The sequence below is a fragment of the Carettochelys insculpta genome, chromosome 2 (assembly GCF_033958435.1).
Source record: "Carettochelys insculpta isolate YL-2023 chromosome 2, ASM3395843v1, whole genome shotgun sequence".
Taxonomy (NCBI): Eukaryota; Metazoa; Chordata; order Testudines; family Carettochelyidae; genus Carettochelys; species Carettochelys insculpta.
In genome coordinates this window covers 206,603,775-206,625,597 of record NC_134138.1, presented here as the reverse complement: position 1 = coordinate 206,625,597, position 21,823 = coordinate 206,603,775, and the positions used below count along the sequence as shown (strand labels likewise).

General features: G+C 44.9%; 1 protein-coding gene across 1 annotated transcript in view; it reads left to right on the top strand.

The window, feature by feature from the left end:
• Window positions 1-21,823, top strand: part of RARB (retinoic acid receptor beta) — a 342,130-nt gene that overhangs the window by 156,088 nt on the left and 164,219 nt on the right. The gene's annotated exons all lie outside the window — the stretch shown is intronic.

Below are 21,823 nucleotides of genomic sequence, written 5' to 3'. Positions count from 1 at the left end.
TCTAACTGGGACTGCCACCCATGACCATCCAGGTCTTTTTGTTTTCTCAGATAGTTTTATTGACATGTTTGAACTGTGCACCAAGTCAGAGTGAGGCATTACAACATTTGTTAGTGATCAAAGACAAAGTGAAAGCTGTTATGCTGTACATGAGAGCACAGAGATACCCACCTACTGAAAGGAAATATGCTCCACTTTTGATGTTGGCCGTGCGCTTGCAATAACTCATAAGAGAAAACACAAACCGTGCATACAAACTGCTACAACTCAAGGTCTGGAACTCAGGATTTATGGTCCTAGGCTGTGGGGAGAATACAGACACCTGCTGGAAGGGGGCGAGATGTGGAAAATGACCTAAAAATCTCAGAATTCTATCTTCTCAGCACAAGGATGAAATGAGGCAGAACAACTATGAAATTTACACATGTGCCTGCTGCTGCTACATACACATAACCCTTTCAGTACTTCAACCCAAAGCCCTGGCACTATTTTGCGTACGTCAGTTTGTAATTTCTGATTCCTGTGTTTCAAATCAGTGTTTAAAAATATCAGGTTTGGGAAGGAAAATAGAAACATATATATAGAAAATGGAAGACTGAAAGACTCTCTTGGCAGCAAACTAACACCTCATCTACATACCAAACAGGCACTAGTTACATTCTCCATCTTGCAGAGTCACATTTAGATGGACCTTATTAAAATGGTCAGAGGCTCTTTTCCCAGACTGGAAATCTTAAAAATAATCATTTAGTTCAAACCCAGTGTTAACTGTTCACCAAGCATTGTCCTTCATTTTGCTTGATGAACATAAGAACATAAGAATGGCGATACTGGGTCAGACCAAAGGTCCATCCAGCCCAGTATCCCGTCTGCCGACAGTGGCCAATGCCAGGTGCCCCAGAGAAGGAGAACAGAAGACAATGATCAGGTGATTTATCTCCTGCCATCCATCTCCTGGCCTTGTACTGAAGGCTAGGGCACCATACTTTACCCCTGGCTAATAGCCATTTATGGACCTAACCTGCAAAAATTTATCGAGCTCTTTTTTAAACCCTAATAGAGTCCTGGCCTTCACAGCCTCCTCCGGCAAGGAGTTCCACAGGTTGACTGTGCACTGTGTGAAGAAAAATTTCCTTTTATTAGTTTTGAACCTACTACCCATCAATTTCATTTGGTGTCCCCTAGTTCTTGTATTATGGGAAAAGGTAAATAATTTTTCTATATTCACTTTCTCCACACCATTCATGATTTTATATACCTCTATCATATCGCCCCCTCAATCGCCTCTTTTCCAGACTGAAAAGTCCCAGTCTCTCTAGCCTCTCCCCATGTGGGACCCGTTCCAAACCCCTAATCATCTTAGTCGCCCTTTTCTGAACCTTTTCTAATGCCAATATATCTTTTTTGAGGTGAGGAGACCACATCTGCACACAGTACTCAAGATGTGGGCATACCATAGTTTTATATAGGGGAAGTATGATATCTTTTGTCTTATTATCTATCCCTTTTTTAATAATTCCTAACATCCTATTTGCTTTACTAACTGCCGCTGCACACTGCGTGGATGTCTTCAGAGACCTATCCACTATAACTCCAAGATCCCTTTCCTGATCTGTCGTAGCTAAATTTGACCCCATCATGTTGTACGTGTAATTTGGGTTATTTTTTCCAATGTGCATTACCTTACACTTGCCCACATTAAATTTCATTTGCCAATGTATTGCTGTGTTCAAACATCTGCAGGTCACATCATTTCTTGACAAGGCAGCAAGAAAAGCAAAAGATAAATCAATACCGAGTGACAGACTGCGCATTCAACAATCTTCATTTTGATATGATTATTAATGTTACTCTGCTCTGGATCTGCATATGCCATTCCTGCTAATGGAAATGGAACCAAAAGCTGTATGTTGGTACTCTGTGTCTCATACATGATATCATCCCCTGGGCGAGTCCCATTTCTTTACTCCAGGAGCCAAATTCTTTCTTCGCATTTGACTCTAAAATACCAAGAGCCTCCAATAATGCGCTGAAAACTGTTCTAAGCTCAGTGGGAGTAGAGGATGCTCAACAAATCACAGAGACAGCTCCTCCTTCTCTGCTCTTTAGATTCCCTTTCATTAAGTTGCATCATTATCTTACAATAACATTAAGAAATCTGACAAAAATGGCCGTGAATGACCATCAAGGACTTAAAATCTGCTAATGAGGGCTTTGTGTAGAACATCTCATTTAAGCAGTTCCGATTAAAAAGAAACTGAAGTGGTCTTCGTTTAAAATCACACATGCACCACATTGCATTATCACAAGAGTTTACATGCAAGAACAGTTTGCAGATAGTTTGCATTGGCATAAGTTATGTAGATGTTTTAGCGAACAGATGGCATCACGGATTTATAGCACCCACAACTTGTTTAAGTCTTTTGCCTGTAGCTGAAAAAGCAACAGAAATAACGTGGAAGCTGAGTACTGCAAATCAGTGTGCCAGTTCCTTTGCCACTTTAGTCTCAGATAAAATGTAGTTCTGTCTTACAGAAACTGGAGATCTTTAGAGTACCATATTGTTTCCATCCGCTTACCCATAACTATCTCTGTGTATGCACCGTTTAGAATTAATAGATCTGTGTGACATGGAAGGGTCAGATAGCTGAGAAATCAAGAAACATTTAATCTAAATGTTCTTAATTTGTGATATAAAATTGAATGTGGAAAATTTTGATTTTCTGGGCATATTTATTAATTGCTTAACATAAGTTGATTGATTTTTTATATAGCGGACTTTCTAAATATTTCTGGAAAGGACAAAGATAATAGCATATCTTAAGAACATGAATTGATTCTTGATAACATTTTGCATATAAATGCTCTGTAAAAAGAAATAACACACATTAATTAGTATGGACAATAACAGCTACTTATTTGGACATAAGTTGGAATTTGGAATTTCTATGGTACCCTTAAAGATGAACGGAGTTATGTAAAAAACCAAGAAACCCAGGGAAAAACAAAAGGAAATAAACAATAGGATCTTTTAGATTACTGTGTAACTGTAGTATTGGATTCAGAATATAATTATCATTGTGGTGTACTCCCTAATTATTTAGATGCTTGTTAAATTGATTTTATGTAAACACAGCTTGTTCTAAAACAGCCAGCTCTTTGCAATGAACATAAGTTGTTTAAAATTTATTGACCTGTCGTTCACATGTGTTACTTTACTAGCACTTAATGGTCTGTTTAGATAGTCTTGGTGTGTATGAACTCCCGGTGCGCTACTCCAAGCACCACACGGTGACAGGTAGCTGCCATGTAGATAAAATAAGGAGCCCCATTCCAAAGCATACAGGGACACACAATCATTAGTTATTTTCTAATCTAAAGTAGGGATTTCCTCCATGGCCAGAGGAAAACAAAAGTGTTTTGTCTTTGCATTGTCTTTGTGACTAACTGAATTCAACCCTAGGTACAAAATACAGGAAGTGTGAAAGCAAACAAATAGGAAATTCAGCTGTTACGTTGAATGAAATTGAATGTAAGGCTTGATTTTTAATCATATGATTTTGTTGGTACCCAAGATTAGAGTTATTGGAAGTTACACCAACCAGTACTATAACAGTAATCATCCTGAAAACCTGGTTGTGTTAACCTTTATTGCAGTGTCTTTCGTTCTGAGGTAATACTGCAAAACTACAATATGGTAAATACTTCAGTATAGAAGGCATCCGTTTTAAGCTTGCTCACTTTGTGTATACATTTGTCATATGCCAAACTACCATTTCTTAATTTCTAGGGAAGTGTAGTGTCTGAAAGCATTCAGATAATATTTTGTTGGTATGGAGAAAATCATTATAATATCTCCAAATAAATGCCACTGACTATCATATCCTTGTGCTGTTCTGGATACACAGGTCTTTCAAGGTGTCCCATATCGTTTTTAGTTTTTAGGGTGATTTCTGTTGAAGTGGACCAAAACAAACAAACAAAAAAATCTGAGCTGAGGGAAATAAAGTTAAGCAGATAAATTCATATTTATGATCTTAAATAAATGAAAGGTCTGATGTTCAGTGTTGCTAAGAACTTGTAACGCTCATTAAAGAGTATCAGGATTGTGAATGTTTAGAATCTCTGAAAAGGTACCTAAGCATGGGTTCATTTGTCCAATTTTCAGCAACATGTCAGCCTAAAGTGGTGAGAGCAAAAGAAAATTAAATTGATCAGTCCACCTGTGTAATATGTGATTCTGTGTATCTATACACATCTTTTATAGAGTTTTTAAGGAACACAATGCAACTGTACTGTTTTACTCAGTTTCTGCAGTTGCATATCATGTAACAGGTACAATCTAACTGCATAAACCCATGTGCCAAATTCTGTTTTGTCACACTTGTAGTAATCCAGAGTAACTATGTTGTCTCCAGTTGATTTACAGCTATGTAATTTGGTTAGGTGTATCCATCTACATTTGACACTGCCCTAAAGTAACTGTAGATTGTAAAATTCCAGAGTCCCTGACCTTTTGAAAACTCCATATTGCACTTGTTTTTTGCAATGCATATAAATATAAACTCTAAATAATTATGAACAATTATAAAAAAAAGAATAGGTGACCAAGAAAATTCTGCCTGGCCCATGTAGATTCAGAGTGCTGTGGGTTTGGTTTTGTTTTTTTTCCCATTAAAAAGGTTCAGAATCACCCTTCTAACTACACATTAAATGTAAAAACAGGTACAGATTGAACCTCTCCAATCTGAAACACTCTTGTCCAGCAATATCCGTAATCTGCCATGATTTTAGTTAGCCTGATGGCCACTTGTCATGGGTGTGTCCAAGTTTCCCATGGTCCCATACAGTTTGTTTACAGCCACCAGTCCTGGCTGTCAGTGTTCTGTGCTGTTATTTAGCTCTAATTTACCCCTCAATGTTTTCTAAGAGCCCAGTAAGCAGTGGAAGTGTTGGTAATGTGCTAGACAATATTGACCTCCTGTGGTCTGGCAAATTCTCTCATCCGGCACCAGTTTGGTTCCAAGGGTGCCAGATCAGAGAGGTTTAACATGTACCTTTAAGAAGCAGGGAATAATTAAATAGGTATAATTTTTAGTAGTGTCAGAAATATCAACCATATCCTGACAGTTGCATGCTCTGAGGCCAATATCAGTTTCAAAAGCGCGATTTGTGAAGAAGGTTGTTAAACGACTCTGTCCTGCCCAACTGTACAACATATCCCATGGTGGATTTTGGCCTTGCTTTCGCTTAGAAAGAGCAAAATTAGTTCAGGAAAGTATTGTTGTTGTCATTAATGTTTTCTGCCTTCAGAATTGCCATATTGTATTTTAATGCATTTTACTCACTATTTCTCTTTACTAATAATTGTCCTGATTGTTAGAAGTGCTGATCACTTGCCTCCCTTCGAAATCCTAGGAGTCTGAGGAATTTGGTACCATTGAAAATCAAGCTTATGGATACAAACAATTGTTACCATGAAAATATTTATATTCTTTAGATCATCAAATCTTCAGAGCAAGGCATTGAATCTGCATTAAGAGCTGGTGTTTTGAAGTGTAGATACACCTGTAGATATGTCTGGGGACCTGTCTGAATTATAGCAGCTTTGGCAGGCTGCCTGTGGTCTTTATCACTGCCCAGAAGCACTCTAGTGCTGTGCCAGTGATCATGCCCCACACCCACTCTTCTCAGCCTCTCCCCGGTGTCCCCTGTGCCAGGCACCTTGGAATGTAACTTTCCAACTCCTTTCCACCATTTCTGCCTAAATGTTTCCCTGAGCAGCTTTAAGGTGGAAGTGGGTGTGGGAATCTCCTTCTGATCTTTAACCACTCGTTTAATTAATTTGCACATGCAGAAGTGAGTAGGCAGGTGGATACATGATTTTCACATTCTTCAAATGTGTCAGCTTTTTTATGTTTAATATTTCTCTGGCTATTCAGAGGCATATATGATTATTATTGGACTCAAATCACACTTTTGTAACCTTACGCCTTTTATTAAAAATATACTTCAAAGAAAGTCTTTCCCTCCTTCCCAACAGAACCTTCTAGCGAAGAACTGTTTCTAATCCCACTAGCACGTTATTAGCATCATTCAGCAAACCTGCTAACAGGAAAATGCCAAGCCCTGAATATGTTGACTCAAATTTCCCTCCTTCCTGGATGGCAGATTTATAAGACATTCTCCAATGTACTGTTTTTAGCCCTATGATTCTATGATAAGAATGGTAAGTTGAAGATGAAGTGAGGGATTTTTGTAACCATCCAGATTTATAGTCCCCACCATGTTACAGGGTTAAAATAACAAATGGAGTTGGATTTGGGGGGTAAAGAATGTTATTTTCCATGCTGTTTCCTACTAAACTGAAATGTGTGGGACTGCATTGCTAGGGTAGGGGGGTGGATTCGTAACAATCAATAGAGCTTTTCGTCAGTCACTGGTTTGAATTGAGACAGGTCTATAGTGACCAAAGTTGGTATTGTCTAATGACTGTTTGGTGTATGTGACATAAGTTGATGGTTTCAGTCCAATAAGTAGGAAAGAGATGTTGCCATCCCAAATTACGACTGCCTTACCTTTGCTCAAACCAAGACCTTTTGTAGTAAGGGCTGCATAGAGGCCAGGAGTTGAGTCAGCATGGAGATTCAACCACTTTGTCATCTCTGGCAGTAATACTCTTGGGTTGCTGTGTATTGGCTAGACAAGTACGGTCAGTATATTCTGCCATTGCTTTGTGCTGCTTGTTCTGTGGGTGAGCTGAACACCTCAATTTCCAGTACTTTCTCTCTGGCTTATTTGATGGCTCCTAAATGCACTTGGACATTGACAAAAGGGTAATATGTTGTCTTTCTGGCTTACAAAAGTGAATAGTCACAGAGGGGAAGCTGGGTTAGTCTGTATCATCACAAAACAAAACAAGAGCCCTGTAGCACTTTAAAGAATAACAAAATAAATTATTAGGGGATGAGCTTTCATGGGACAGACCCACTTCCCCTATCTGAAGAAGTGGGTCTGTTCCACAAAAGTTCATCACCTGATAAATTACTTTGTTAGTCTTTAAAGTGTTGCATGACTGCTGTTTTGTTTTGTGACTTACACACTTAGTTTTGCCAACTCCAGAAGTTCAAAAATCATGAGATTTTAAAACAGCAATTTTAAAAATTTGTTGTTTGCCTGTCTGTTTCTGAGCCTTTAGGCTGTGACCTTCTCATCATGTCCACAAGCTTTTCTGCCATGACAATAGCTACAAACTTACTATTTTTAAAGTGAAACCTGAGATCCTCCCATAATCTCTTGACTTCAAGGGCTGGGCTTGAAGAAGAATAAGTAACGTCAGTCTGCGTTTCATTGTAAATTTGTGCATTAGCAACTTTATTCATCATCTTTATTCATTCTATCCATACTTTGTATTCTTGTGCAATTCTTCTGTTAAAATGATAATGATATCCAACTTGAATTTACATTTACTACAACTAGGCTACATCTACACTTGCCCCCTTCTTTGAAGGGGGCATGGTAATCAGGCTCATGGTTAGTGATCTGCCTAGCACTTCTCAGGCTCTCAAGAGAGCTCCAGATTGCACCCACCAGGAACTTCTGCACCTCATTGCCATTTGGGGAGACCAATCGGTGGCGAAGAGACTTCGGGTGGCCAAGAGAAATGCAGACGTTTATGATCGGATGGCACGCTAGATAGCAGCCCGAGGTTACTCCTGGGACTCTATGCAGTGCCAGGTAAAGATTAAAGAACTCTGTCAGGCCTATCAAAAAGGTCAGGGGAGGCCCCACCGACCTGCTGCTATTATCAACTGCTCCACATGCTTATGGGGAGTGACCCCACCATGGAGCCTGGACTGAATTATGACACTTGTGGAGGCCCATGTATGGAGTTCAGGGTGAGCCCAGAGGAGCAGCATGGCCCAGAGGAGGAAGGGAAAGGAGGGAGCAATAAGCAGGGGACAGAGGAAGTTGTGCTGGACAGCCCAGAGGTCTTCACCATAGACCTGGAATTGATCCCCTCCACGACAGGCCCCTCCATGGTGTTTCCCTCCACACAGTCCCCGAGCTCTCTGGAGCAACTGGTCTGGGTGAGTCTTTATTCTGCATGCTAGAAGCAGGTTGGGAGTGGATAGGGCTGTAGGATTTTGCATAGGTACAGGTTTGCTAGCTGCACTTCTGTGCCCCTCAGAACAGCGTGTTAATGTTTCTTGGGATGGAGCGCGTCTCCATTTTGGAGATCTCCTTGAAGGCCTCATCCAGGCACCCCTGTATTTTTTTCACAACGTTCTTGTGCCGTTGAAGGCACAGCTGGGCAGCAAAACTCCCTAGTCCGCCGCAGACTTGTGGCTGAGGGAACCAGACGGAGGCGGGAGGGGGGGTTGTCACTGAAGGCACAGTACATTCTATTTATTAACTTAACCCCATCCCACCAAAAAAGAGCATTCACTCATTACAGCGCGGTTGATCTATTGGCATTATGGCAGAGACATACGTAGGTACCATCTGCGTTATAGATCAGTCATAAAGCTGTTTTTTAAAGCGTCCCTTATTGCTGCAGCCTGAGCATGGGTACTGGTGGATAGCAGTGTAGGTGGCTGGGAGTAAGCCCTGTCTATTGCCTCTGCTTCAGAATTCCAGATAGACTGGAAAGTCTCCTGCCTTGATTCACATACGTTGTGCAAAACAGCACACGCTGTAATAACGGTGGGGATGTTAGCTTCAGAAAGCTCCAAACAGGCCAATAAATATCTGAACTTCGCTTTCAGACATCCAAAGGTGCATTCCGTGATCATTCTGCACCTGCTCAGTCTGTGATTAAAGTTTTCTGTGCTGGGGTCCAGGGCTCCTGTGTGGGGTTTCATCAGGCAGGGAAGCAGAGGATAAGCAGCGTCGCCCAATATAACAATAGGCATCTCCATGTCACCAATCTTGATTTTCCAATCAGGAAAAAAGGTCCCACCCAGGAGCTTTCGGTATGTTCCCAAATTTTGGAATATGTGTGCGTCATGAACCCTCTCTGATCAGCCGATGTTGATGTCAGTAAAATGACCTTCGTAATCTACCAACCCTTGCATGCCCATGGAGAAGTACCCCTTTCAATTAATATACTCCGAGGCCAGGTGGGTCAGGGCCATGATGGGGATATGTATGCCATCTACTGCCCCACCACAGTTAGGAAAGCCCTGTGCAGCAAAGACATCCACCATGTCCTGTACATCTCCCAGGGTCACAGTCTTCCTGAGAAAATGCCGACAGATTGTATGGGCCACATCCATCACCATGGACCTCATTGTAGAGCTGCCTACCCCAAACTGATTTGGCACTAACTGTTGGGGTTTGCAAACTTCCACAGTGCAATTGCCAGTTGCTTCTGCACTGTTAAAGCCTGCTTCATTTTGGTGCTGATGTGCGTCAGGGCAGGTGCCAGTGCATCACAAAGTTCCAGAAAGGTGGACTTGCACATGTAAAAGTTCTTCACTCACTGCTGATCATCCCAGGACTCCAAAATGATCTGATCCCACCAGTGTGTGCTGGTTTCTCGAATCCAGACACGCTGCTCCACTGTCGTCAATGCATTCATGGCAGTCACCAGCTCTGCGTTCTTGGACCACAGTTGGCACAATTGCTGTTCCAAAATAACATCATCATCATGATCATCCACAGCAGCAGCAGCAGCAGCAGGACCACTAGGATAGACAAGCGCCACTGAGCTTTGTAACTGAAGGACAAATTGAGTGACAGCAGCTGTGGTTGACAAAACGATCTGTACTATGAGTTGGAGTGTTCGTGGATCCTTGTGTAGTACCCAGAGGCAAAGGCCTCATACTAGGGTGAGTGAAGTCTCTGCTCTACAGACTGGCTGAGCGCCAGCTTGCCTTTAGCTCATGTGGTAGAGCACAGGGCTTTAGCCGCTGTGATTTCAGGTTCAGTCCCTGGTGCCAGCAACCCACGTCTGTCAGCGTTACACTTGCTTGCGCTGGAATGCTGCAGCAGGAAATGGTGCGATTTCCAGTTCTTTTTACACACAGTTAGTGATGCAGTGAAGTCTGGGATAGTGCTTGGAATTCTGGGATTCCAACATGAAACACCCAGAAGCAACCGGGGCTAAGGCACAGTGGGATAGGTACCCACAATGCAGTGCTCACGCTGTCTAACTTGCACAGGGCAATGGTGATGCAGAAGTTAGACACAGAGAAAAGGTGGATCAAATTTCAAGAAGCTTTGTGGACACTTTATTTGAGTTCATAATATTGAGATTAAGTATTCAAATTTATTATATATCGATTTTATCTCATAGTGTAGATGCAGCCCAAGTAGCGTGGGCACTTCGAAGTGTCCGCAGCTACATGGCATGCCAGCATTTTGATGTTTGCCTCTTTGAAGTTGCCCCAGGGGAGAATTAGCCTAACGAAGCATCGCAGCACTTCATTAGTAATCTCCCATCACCCTGATCACCATGCCCCTTTCGAAGAAGGGGGCAAGTGTAGACGTAGCCCTAGTGTCTTCCCAGAACCAGCAGTTTGGAGTACAGTCACCCATGGTAAGAACTCGTGTGAAACTGAATGTCACTTAATGGAGCTCGCTGTTCACCACTGTACAGTGCTAATGCAGATTACAAAAGCTCTCTGTATGCCTTAAAGTGCTAAAACACTTAAAATATTCAGCCACCGAAAATTGTTCTGTAATGAGATGGGAGTGTGTCAGCTCCTACTTCAGATTCCTCTGCAGCCTGGTGTAAAAATAGAGTTGTAAGTGGTTAGCATTCTTTCTCTGTCAAGAATGTGGTTTGCTTAATAAGGATTGGCACCACAGTAGTGGGTGAGTTGGTGTACTGTGCATTCAACACTACAGATTCACAGTTGTTGGAGTCATGTAGATTACAGCTGAGTCAGGAGTAAATCCTGGAAACATGTTGTTTCCTGAAGAGCAATGCAAACTCTATACAAAATGCTACTAAAATATTAATATGAGTGAAAGACATATCCAAAATCATGCTGGGCCAGGAGAGAAGGGTGGGAATAATATATGGATGTTAAAAATTTGAATTGAAAACCTTTTGGCTTTATAGTTAATACTTAACTTTAAAAGCAAAAAGCAGTCAAGTAGCACTTTAAAGACTAGCAAAATAGTTTATTAGGTGAGCTTTCGTGGGGCAGACCCACTTCTTCAGACCATAGCCAGACCAGAACAGACTCAATATTTAAGGCACAGAGAACCAAAAACAGTAAGCAAGGAGGACAAATCAGAAAAAGATAATCAAGGTGAGCAAATCAGAGAGTGGAGGGGTCGGGGGGAAGGTCAAGAATTAGATTGAGCCAAGTTTTTGGTTCTCTGTGCCTTAAATATTGAGTCTGTTCTGGTCTGGCTATGGTCTGAAGAAGTGGGTCTGTCCCATGAAAGCTCACCTAATAAACTATTTTGCTAGTCTTTAAAGTGCTACTTGACTGCTTTTTGTTTTGATAGTGTATAGACTAGCACGGCTTCCTCTCTGTTACTATTTAACTTTAAAAGGTTATAATGGAAAAGAGCAAAAAAGTATGTCTGCGATTTTGGTTTTGTAAAATTTCATTGATCAGATTTTGATTTTGGAGATTAAAAACAAAAGATCAGGGCAGTTGTATTTCCGTTATCACCAGAACACCCACCGGTACTTTGAAGAGCTTGGGCAATTTCGAAGTCCCTTTACTCCTCAAAAAGTACCCGGGACACTTCGAAGTACCGGTGGGTGAGCCGCAGCTAGATGCGAGCTGGCACTTTGAACTTTAAAACTTCAAAGTTGCCATGGGGGGTGGGAATTTGCTCATTAATAAACTCCCAACACCCTACTTGCCATCCTTCCTTCGAAGTAGGGAGGTAGTGTAGACAACCCCACAGGGGAAAAAAAAACCAGTTGAGCGCTAGTTTGCTCTCTGCAAACTGCAGAAATTTGGAGATTTCACAGACCACCTTTTTATGAGCAATGAGTAAACAGAAAAATTTGGCCACAAATGCAAATACCTCTCAGTCACGATTGCACATTAGTCACTTACTGAAGTAATAGGTTTGTGAGAGACACCTCAGAAGAAAGAAAAGGCTCTGTGTCTTTCAATGAGAACACAAAAGACGGAAACTATTGCTTACCTTCTTACCATGTATATTCCATACAGTACCACCTCAGCTTCTATTCAGGCTACAAAATACTGGCTTATTGGGGAAAAAAAAAATCCCAACCATATTTTTCTTTCGGCAGCCAAAACAGGCTGCTTAGAATATGAGAAATCTAAGTCCAGCATTCAAGGTAAGACTGGATTATCTCTTGTTTCTTCAGCAGCTACATAAGGTGTGCCACTCAAAGCTGGCATTTTGATCATAGCAGGGGAGAAACCACGTCAGTTTGATTTCTTGCCTTGGAATAATTCTTATCAAGATTTACACACAAACAGTATTCCATTATGGCCTGTCTGTGTACATCTTATCTGCACCATATATGTTCAAAGGAAATTTATTTGAGAGTGACAAGGATCAAACTCTTCTGGTCTCCCCGCAACACCTTTTTTTTTTAAATTGGTCCAGACATTTTGCCATATGGTTGCTGGGGTACCACTTCTATTCATGTTTTTATAAGGTAGGGAAAAAAGTCCAGATGTATAACAAAAAAGCTTCTGTGTTCTCCGTTTTAAAATAAATAAATAGATAAAAGTTTCCTTTTAAATGTTGATAGACATAACCAGAACTATCATGTAGGTGAAGAATTAATAGTCTTGTGATTAAAGCACAGGAGTGGAAATTAGAAAAAGGGAAGTTTGGTTCCAGCTCTGTTATGAACACCTTGCGTGATCACGGGGCATGTAAACTTAACACCCTGGTATTTCATTTTCTTACAAGCAAAAATGGGCTCAAAATAGCCAGCTTGCATGACTACATTTATTAATGCTTGTAAAATGTTTTGAGAACCATGGCTAGAAAATGCTGCAGAAGTGCAAAATGCTGTTATTTAGTATGGCAAAACTATGAAAGTTTGATGTGGAATATATGCTGTTTAGTAGAACTGTAGAACCAGGGTAAAAGTTTTACAGTCGTATAAATCACATTTAGTGACTCTGCACTCTAAAATGGTCAGATTATATCTTTTTCTCATTGATTTTGTATTTGGTTAATGATTCTAGTCCTGAGATCATAAAGCTTTGGAAGATGTAAAAGATACGGGAAGATATCTTTAACCTCTAATTTGAACTATGTGTTGATTTTGACATTGAAATAGTGCAATGACCTAGTAACATTTTCCAATATTTTAATTTTTGCTGATGTACAAAAATATTACAGAAGAGCTGATTCCTAATTATTACGTGTGGTATTGCATAAATTTCTTCCTAATTAAAAAGGTTCTAAATTCTGAATAATCAATTTGTGAAGGCATGTGGTTTTGAGAAATTGTACATTTAATTTCTAAAGATTTATTAGTAATTTGACCTGGAGCTAATTAATTATGATTATGGTCCTGGTGCAGAAATACTTGAGATTGATATAATGATATAGTCGCAGATGTATTTTGATATCTCTGCTTTAATACCAGAACATTACAATACCCTTACATTTTGTAGCCTCTTCTTCATTATGATTAGAAGCATTAATTTAATGAAATTAAGGTTTAATAGGAACCCACTGCATTTATTTAAATGGGTATAAACATATTAAACCAAATCCTTTACCTTCACACTGGCAAAACTCCCAGTAATCTCACTGGTATTTCTCAAGTAAGGACTGCTGTTTCAACCAAAACTCTTGTCCACAGTGAAATTTAAAAGTATTCCTTGTAATAAATATGCAAGCTTCCTTAAAGTACCTTTTTGCATACAAAAAGCTATCATTTATTATCCAGATACGTTTTTGTCTTTTATGAAAAACAAACAAAACAAAACAGTTCAGCTTTTCAAGGAGAACCATTTAGTTTTAATATGTAAAACTGAATCTTACTGTATCATAAATATACTTTTAAAATGCCATTTTTCTCATTGCCTTGTGGTTTCTTAGGTGAGCTGTTCAAACTCTATTGAGGAACACAGACATTTTTGAAAGTTCAGAAAAAAGTGTTTTATTTAGTACCCAAGTTAATAGCGATAACAAACTGGACTGGTAAGAATTGGTGACCAAAAACAAAAGAGGGCCAGGAGCTTCATGAATGGTATAAGTGGGCATAGCTCAGATGAGTTCATTGGAGTATGCCAGTTTATGCCAGCTGAAAATCTGGCCCATATTCTATATTCTGTGCTGCATTAAATGTGTCTTTTCAGTTTGGAAACAAAGCCTTCTATATATTATAAGGCCAGATACATGTCTGGCTTATACTAGTTACTGTTAGCATAAACAAGGTTACAAGGCCACCAAAAGGCAGCGAAGGTTTTCAATGAAGAGTCATTGCATCAGCACAAGGGAGCTACAACAGGGCTACATCTACACTAGCCGGCTACTTCAAAGTAGCCGGCACAACATCGAAATAGCACCTGTCGCGTCTACATGTGCCGTGTGCTATTTCGATGTTCAAATCGACGTTAAGCAGCGAGACATCAAAATTGCTATTCCCATCAGAAGATGGGAATAGCGCCCTACTTTGATGTTGAACGTTGAAGTAGGGCGTGTGTAGATGATCCGCGTCCCGCTACTTCGAAATAGTGGAGTCCGCCATGGCGGCAATCAGCTGAGGGGTTGAGACGTGCTGCCCAGCCCCTTTGGGGCTCTATGATCTCTGCGCCCAGTGGTTCTTAAAGCCACACGGACCCGGAAACCCCATAGCAGGAAGCTGACAGCGTGCACGCAGCAGCCGTGCCACAAGGTGTCCCTGCACAGCCCATAGGGACACAATGGCAGCCAGCCAGCCTCCCAGATGGCCCCTGAGCTCCCCCTCTGGGCCATCCCAGGGCTCCCAGGTCTCCAGCCAGTGGGATAGGAAGCAGGGCCCCTCCTGGACTGACCCTGAGCTCCGTGACCTGCTGGGGCTCTGGGGGGAGGAGGAGGTGCTGCACATCATGGGGAGCAAGCAGCGGAACGCGGAGGCGTTCGCCCGGCTGGCCAAAGGCCTGGCTGCCCGGGGTCACCCTGCCCGCAGTCCTGACCATGTCAGGAGCAAGGTCAAGGGGCTGCGGCAGGGTTACGCCCGAGCCTGGGACTCGGCCAGCCGGTCTGGGGCTGCCCCCGCTGCTTGCCCCTATTACCGGGAGCTCAGGGCTATCCTGGGCCCCCGGGGCACCTCCTCCCCCACAGCCACCCTTGACACCACGGCCGACGAGCCCCCAGGGCTAGAGCCGGGACCCTCCACCCCAGCCACCGAGTGGTCCAGCGAGGAGGGGAGCTCGTGCTGGACATCCCATTCCGCAGCTCCAGCCGGGTGCCCGCTAGATGGGCATCTCCTGATCCTGGCAGTGCACCGTCAGGTACGTACCCCACAGGGCAGAAACCCCCTGAGCATGGGGCAGGGGCACCACTTGACTGGGGGCCCCACACATCCCCACAACACCCCAGCCTGCCATGGCCCTGGCACACCACGGCACAGGGACGGTGCCACAGCCACCAGTGCCCAGCAGCACCTCCACCCATGGACAGTGCTGTGCCCCACCCCTGGTGGGAGGGGAGAGGGGCGGACCACTGGAAGGGGCCACCCACAGGATCACTGCACACACCAATGGGGGATGGAAGGGGGACACAGGCCCTTAGGGGGATGTGGGCCACGGGTCAAGGCTGGGTACTCACGGCCTCCCTTCCTCCTTTCCCCCTATTTCTGCAGCCACACCATCCGCGGTCCTAGACAGCCCTCCGAGACCACTGGACCACCAACACCCAGGGTTGCTGCCTGCACCGGGATGGGCCCACCCCCGCCGGGGCCACTGCCGCAGCATGCATGACCCAGAGGTGGTGGCGGACCTCATGGACTGGAGGCTCCAATTCGAGGAGCAGGAGGCCGCCTGGCACCGGGAGGCCTGGCGGGAGTTTATGGCCACCTTCAACCGGGTGGCCAACACCTTTGAGGAGCTGGTGGCCCATCTGCCCCCTCCGTGCTGCCGTCCCCGCTGCCCCACCTGCTAATGTCCCGTCTGCTGCCCAGTCTGCTGATGTCCCGCCTGCTGATGTCCCACCTGCTGATGTCCCGACTGATGTCCCACCTGCTGCCCTGCCTGATGTCCTGCCTGCCGCCCCACCCGCCAGCTCCTCAGGGCAGGAGCCACCTGGGGCCGAGGACCCGCCTCGGCCATACCTCCCCGTCCTCCCAGCCGGCCTCGCCGGGGACCCCGGCTGAGAGGAGGACCGGCCAGCCAGACACGGTGGGGGTTGCGCCCTTCCACCCCTGCCGCAGAATGATGGGCCAATGTGTGGCCTTCCCACGTCTCCCCCCTGTACATAGTTGTCCTCACCCCATATATAGTTATTTATAGTTGAACCCCTGTACATAGTTTATTAGAGATGTCCCCACTTGTATATAGTTATTATTATTGTTATTTGAATCTGTTTTATTTGCTAATATTCTTATATGCTGAAAAGAGGCAACATTTTTGTTCCTGTAAATAATAATGATAGTTTTATTTTTCCAAAAACCTGTGTCCCGTGTGCTTTTGGTGAGGGTGGGGCGTGGGTGCTGGTGCGGGGTGCAGGGATAGCCGGGGGGTCGCTTACTGGGCCCCCTGGTCAAAATACTCCCTTAGGGCCTCCTGGAACCAGACCCTGTCCTGGTGGGCCTGGTGGCTCGGGGCGGTGGCTGGCTGGGGGTAGGCTGTTGCGGCCTCCTGTGTCCAGCCGTGCACAAAGGCCTCCCCCTTGCTTTCCACCAGGTTGTGGAGTGTGCAGCAGGCCCCTACAACCGGGGGGATGTTTGGGAGGCCCAGATCTAGGCGTACCAGGAGGCAATGCCAGCGGCCTTTCAGGCGCCCGAAGGCTCACTCGACCACTTGTCAGGCATGGTTGAGTCGGGCATTGTAGCTCTCCTGGCTATCAGGGAGGTGGCCTGTATAGAGCCACATAAGCCAGGGCTGGAGGGGGTATGCCGCATCCCCCACAAGGCAGAGGGGTATGGTCGTGGTATCCCCCAGAGGGATCTCCCTCTGGGGGATGTAGGTCCCTGCCTGCAGTCAGCGGCATAGTCCCGAATTCCAGAAAACGCGGGCATCGTGGGTAGAGCTAGGCCAGCCCACGTAGATGTCCTGGAAGCAGCCATGGCTGTCGACCATGGCCTGCAGGACCACAGAGTGGTAGCCCTTCCTGTTGATGTAGCACCCACCACTGTGGTCTGGGGCGCGGATGGGGATGTGGGTCCCATCAAGGGCTCCAAAGCAGTTGGGGAATCCCATGGCAGCAAATCCCTCGACAGCTGCGTCCAGGTTCCCAACTCGGATGACCCTCTTCAGCAGCAGGGCATTGAGTGCACGCACCACCTGTGGGGAGGGAACACGGGTGCCTGTGAGGGTTTGCAGAGTGTGAGTCCCTCACCCAGGCCCCCCTCCCCAGGCCGCCCTCCTGAGGCCCTGCTCACCCAGGCCCGTCTCCCCAGGGGGTTCAGCCCCAGACCTCCTTACCTCCATGAGGACAGCCCTGACTGTGGCCTTTCCCACTCCAAACTGTTGTCCCACGGAGCGGTAGCTGTCTGGAGTGACCAGCTTCCAGACAGCTATTGTGACCCTCTTCTCCATGGTGAGGGTGCGCTGCATCCGGGTGTACTGGTGCCTGAGTGCGGGGGTGAGCCACTGGCAAAGCTCCATGTAGGTCTGCCGGCTCATGCGGAAGTTCTGCAGCCACTGGTCATCATTCCATTCCCCCATAACCAGGTGCTCCCACCATTTGGTGCTGGAGGGGTAGCTCCAGAGTCGGTGGGGCACCCGGCGGGGGGGAAGCAGGAGGGCCTGATGGTCGGGTGCATCTCCTGGTGCTCCTGGGGAGGGATCCCATTCCAGAAGCTGTTGGGCAGCCACCCAGGCAGCATCTAGAAGGGAGCCTGCTCCACGGGAGGCGGCTTGTAGGGCTTCCAGCTGCTGCTGGACATCCATGTCTGCGGGCTCGAGGTCTGCGAGGCTTGTATCACCAATGCAGGGCTGCTCGTGCAGTGCAGGCCGAGTGTGTCTGGGAGGCGCCCTGTAAGGGAGCGGTTTGAAGCTGCCCTGGAAGGGCTAGTGTGCTCTGTAACCCGGTTCGTGGGCTTTCCTGGCCCCTTATTTCAAAAGAGGGGGCTTGTGCGTATGGACACTCCACGTTTCCTTCTGCGGTGGCTCTTTTCGATGTTCCCCGGTGCTACTTCGACGTTGAATGTCGATGTTGCCAGCCCTGGAGGACGTGTGGATGATAATCATCGAAGTAGCCTATTTCGATGTTCTTACTTGGAAATAGGCTACTTTGACGTAGTGTCCTAGTGTAGACGTAGCCCAGATGTTGTAAATAAGTGATTCTGGCTGAGGATGGGATGTGACCAGGAATGCACTGAATCAGGTCATCTGCTCTGCATCATTCACCAGTGATTTCGTGGGGGTCTTTCTGAGGAAACTGAAGTTGGGCCTGTGTAATACCTGAGAGAGGGCAGTGTTGATGATAACGCCAGCTCTCCCATGGGTGAACAAGCCCTGCTCTGTACCAGGAGTCTACTAAGCAGGCAATGACAATCTCATCTCTTAGTATCGTTTCCCTCTTGGAAACTTTGGTAGCTCTACTTTTTAGTGGTGTAAAACTGGTTTTATCTGAGAAGTGTTGTGAAACATCTGACAATCGTTCTGTTACTGATTTGGGACTGGACGCTTGCCCCTCAGATGTTATTTTCAGGGGAAATTTTGCATTCGGAGGGGAAAAAATCTTTTGAAGGTTCTTTTTAAAAATTGTTATGTGTTTGGGTCTGTTCAGGTATGTAGAATGTTAGTGTCCTGATGGACATAGATTAGTGTGCAGAGTGCAGGTGAGGCACAGGTGAGGTACACAGTAAATAGAATTCATCACTTGGGTCTGACCACTTTGATAGGTGTACAGTACTTTAGGAAGAATACATTTTATTTTTAGTAGTTATGTTTGTCCAGGAGTCAGTAAACTCAGTGCTCGTTTTATCTTCCTGCATTGCCTATGCTACTTGATCTGTAAAGGGCATTCTTTTTCTACCTCTCTAAGGACACGGGGTTTTGCTATGTTTTTGTTATTCTAGGCAAATATTGCATATTAGCATAACTAATTTGCATTGGGAGAAGCCATCTAAGACAGGTTTAATCTGTTGTGAGAAGCTGCTGGGTAACAATATGCTGCTGTAAAGGTCAGATCTTTAGCCAATGAATTTTTTTCTGACAATGTAAAGTTTCTGTCTTATGATTCATTGCTTGTATGTTATCAGTGGAGTTTTTCTGAACTGGAATTAAACACCAGCTCCTTTCAAACTCTCCTGTGGAGTCTTAAATAATTTTACTCCAAACACAAGATAGAAATAGATGGCAGTTCAGTTGCCTGTTTTTCTCCCTGAAAATATGATATTCATTTTACTATATTCACTGTGAGTGGCAAATAAAAATGATTTTTAGCAACAGTATTAATTTCTTGTTTAAAAGTTGGACATTTTTTAAAATCTTGGCCTCTCCCAAAAACCCTCTATAAATATATAAGAATAAAAGAGATCATGATTCTTAGAGGATTCTCAGTCTACCTTCTGTTCTGCATGCACACTTTTCTAGCACTGTCACCTGCATTTTCTTGGGCAAGGGGAAAACTATTTTTTAAGATTAAATCTTTAAAAATAGCCAGGCATGTTTTTCCAAAGTCTCACAGCTCTGTGACACAGTCAATATATTTATACAGAGCAAGTGTTGTTATTGTTGCTTTTTTTTTCTCTCTCTCTCTCTGGAACAGATTCATCTGGAAACCTTTGAAAGGTACTGATAAGGCGAGGAGAAGGCAAGTCTCTACTGTCAAAATACCACTTAGAAATCTCTGTTTCGGCTGTTAGTTTCTGATGGGGAGGAGAAGAGTGGACTGGCATTTTTCAAGATGTCATTGAATTCTCAGTACAGTAAACCCCCTATTTATGTGATTTTGACTTGTCCGTTACTTGGATTAAAGTGAATTGAAATCCTGAGTTGCGGGGAGCTGGGAACCAGGTGACTCCTGACTCCCCTGCACTTGTGGGAGCTGGAACGTGACCAACTGGAAAATTGACCAGCACTCCCAGCTCCCCCGCATTTGTAGGAGCCAGGAAACTGACCAGCGCTGCTGCGCTGGCCAGTTTCCTGGCTCCAGTGAGTGCTGGGGAGCTGGGAACCAGCTGTCTGCCACTTGTGGGAGCCGGGAAACTGATCAGCATAGCAACACTGGGCAGTTTCCTAGCTTCTGCAAGGAGGGAAGCTGGGAGTCAGGCTGCCACCTAGTTCACAGCTCAGTACCAGGAACTCAGCTCCTGCCAGTACCAGGAATGGGGAAACTGACCAGCACAGCAGCGCTGGTCAGTTTCTGGGCTCCCATAAGTGGAGGGGAGCCATGACCCCGGCTGCCTATTTGTTCCTGGCTCCTGGCCATTCCCAGGAGCCAGGAAACTGACCAGCACAGTAGCACTGGACAGTTTCCCGTTTCTGCTGACTTGTGTGAAATTTGACTTGCACGTGGTTGCCCGGGAACACAACCTATGTGTAAGTTGGGGGTTTACTGTATGTTTTACACTTAACTTAGATCTCCATGCGTCATTCCTTCCAGTGACATTTTCTGTCTGATGGCTAGTATTGGCAAAGCTCTTAACTTTTCTGACATGCTTACAAGGCACTTGTTGCCAGTGACGTAATATTCCAGATCTTTCAGGTTAGTAGAACTGAACTCTGTATCACAATTCATCTGTCCTGCTAGCACACTCATTTTTCTAATATACATAATTATGAAAAGGACAGGGTTAGGAATTGGACAAGAGTTCTACTTTTGCAAGACTGTAAAAATGTATATAGAGAAACTATGCACTGAGGTGTCAGTTCCACCATTTTGCCCATAGTCAGGGAGACGAGAACAGCAGAAGCCTGGGCACACAAGTTCTGTATAACACTCTTTATAACAAAGAGTTTTTATAACTCTGTATAACAAAGGCTGTGTCTACGCGTGCCCCAAACTTCGAAATGGCCATGCAAATGGCCATTTTGAAGTTTACTAATGAAGCGCTGAAATGCATATTCAGCGCTTCATCAGCATGCGGGCGGCAGCAGCGCTTCGAAATTGACGCGCCTTGCCGCCGCGCGGCGCATCCAGACGGGGCTCCTTTTCGAAAGGGCCCCGCCTACTTCGAAGTCCCCTTATTCCCATGAGCTCACGGGAATAAGGGGACTTCGAAGTAGGTGGCGTGCTTTCGAAAAGGAGCCCCGTCTGGACGCGGCGGCAAGGCGCGTCAATTTCGAAGCGCTGCTGCCGCCCGCATGCTGATGAAGCGCTGAATATGCATTTCAGCGCTTCATTAGTAAACTTCGAAATGGCCATTTGCATGGCCATTTCGAAGTTTGGGGCACATGTAGACACAGCCCATGGGAATAAGGGGACTTCAAAGTAGGCGGGGCCCTTTCGAAAAGGAGCCCCGTCTGGACGCGCCGCGCAGCGGCAAGGCGCGTCAATTTCGAAGCGCCGCTGCCGCCCGCATGCTAATGAAGCGCTGAATGTGCATTTCAGCGCTTCATTAGTAAACTTCGAAATGGCCATTTGCATGGCCATTTCGAAGTTTGGGGCACGTGTAGACGTAGCCTTTATGGGATGAAGTTTATGTCTGCGTGGCAGCTAGCTTCAAGGGATCAAAACTCGAGCTGAAGTTCAGCCTCTCCATGCAAGAATCCATGATGAAATGCTTTCTCCTGAGCAGGGCGGCTCATATTCCTGA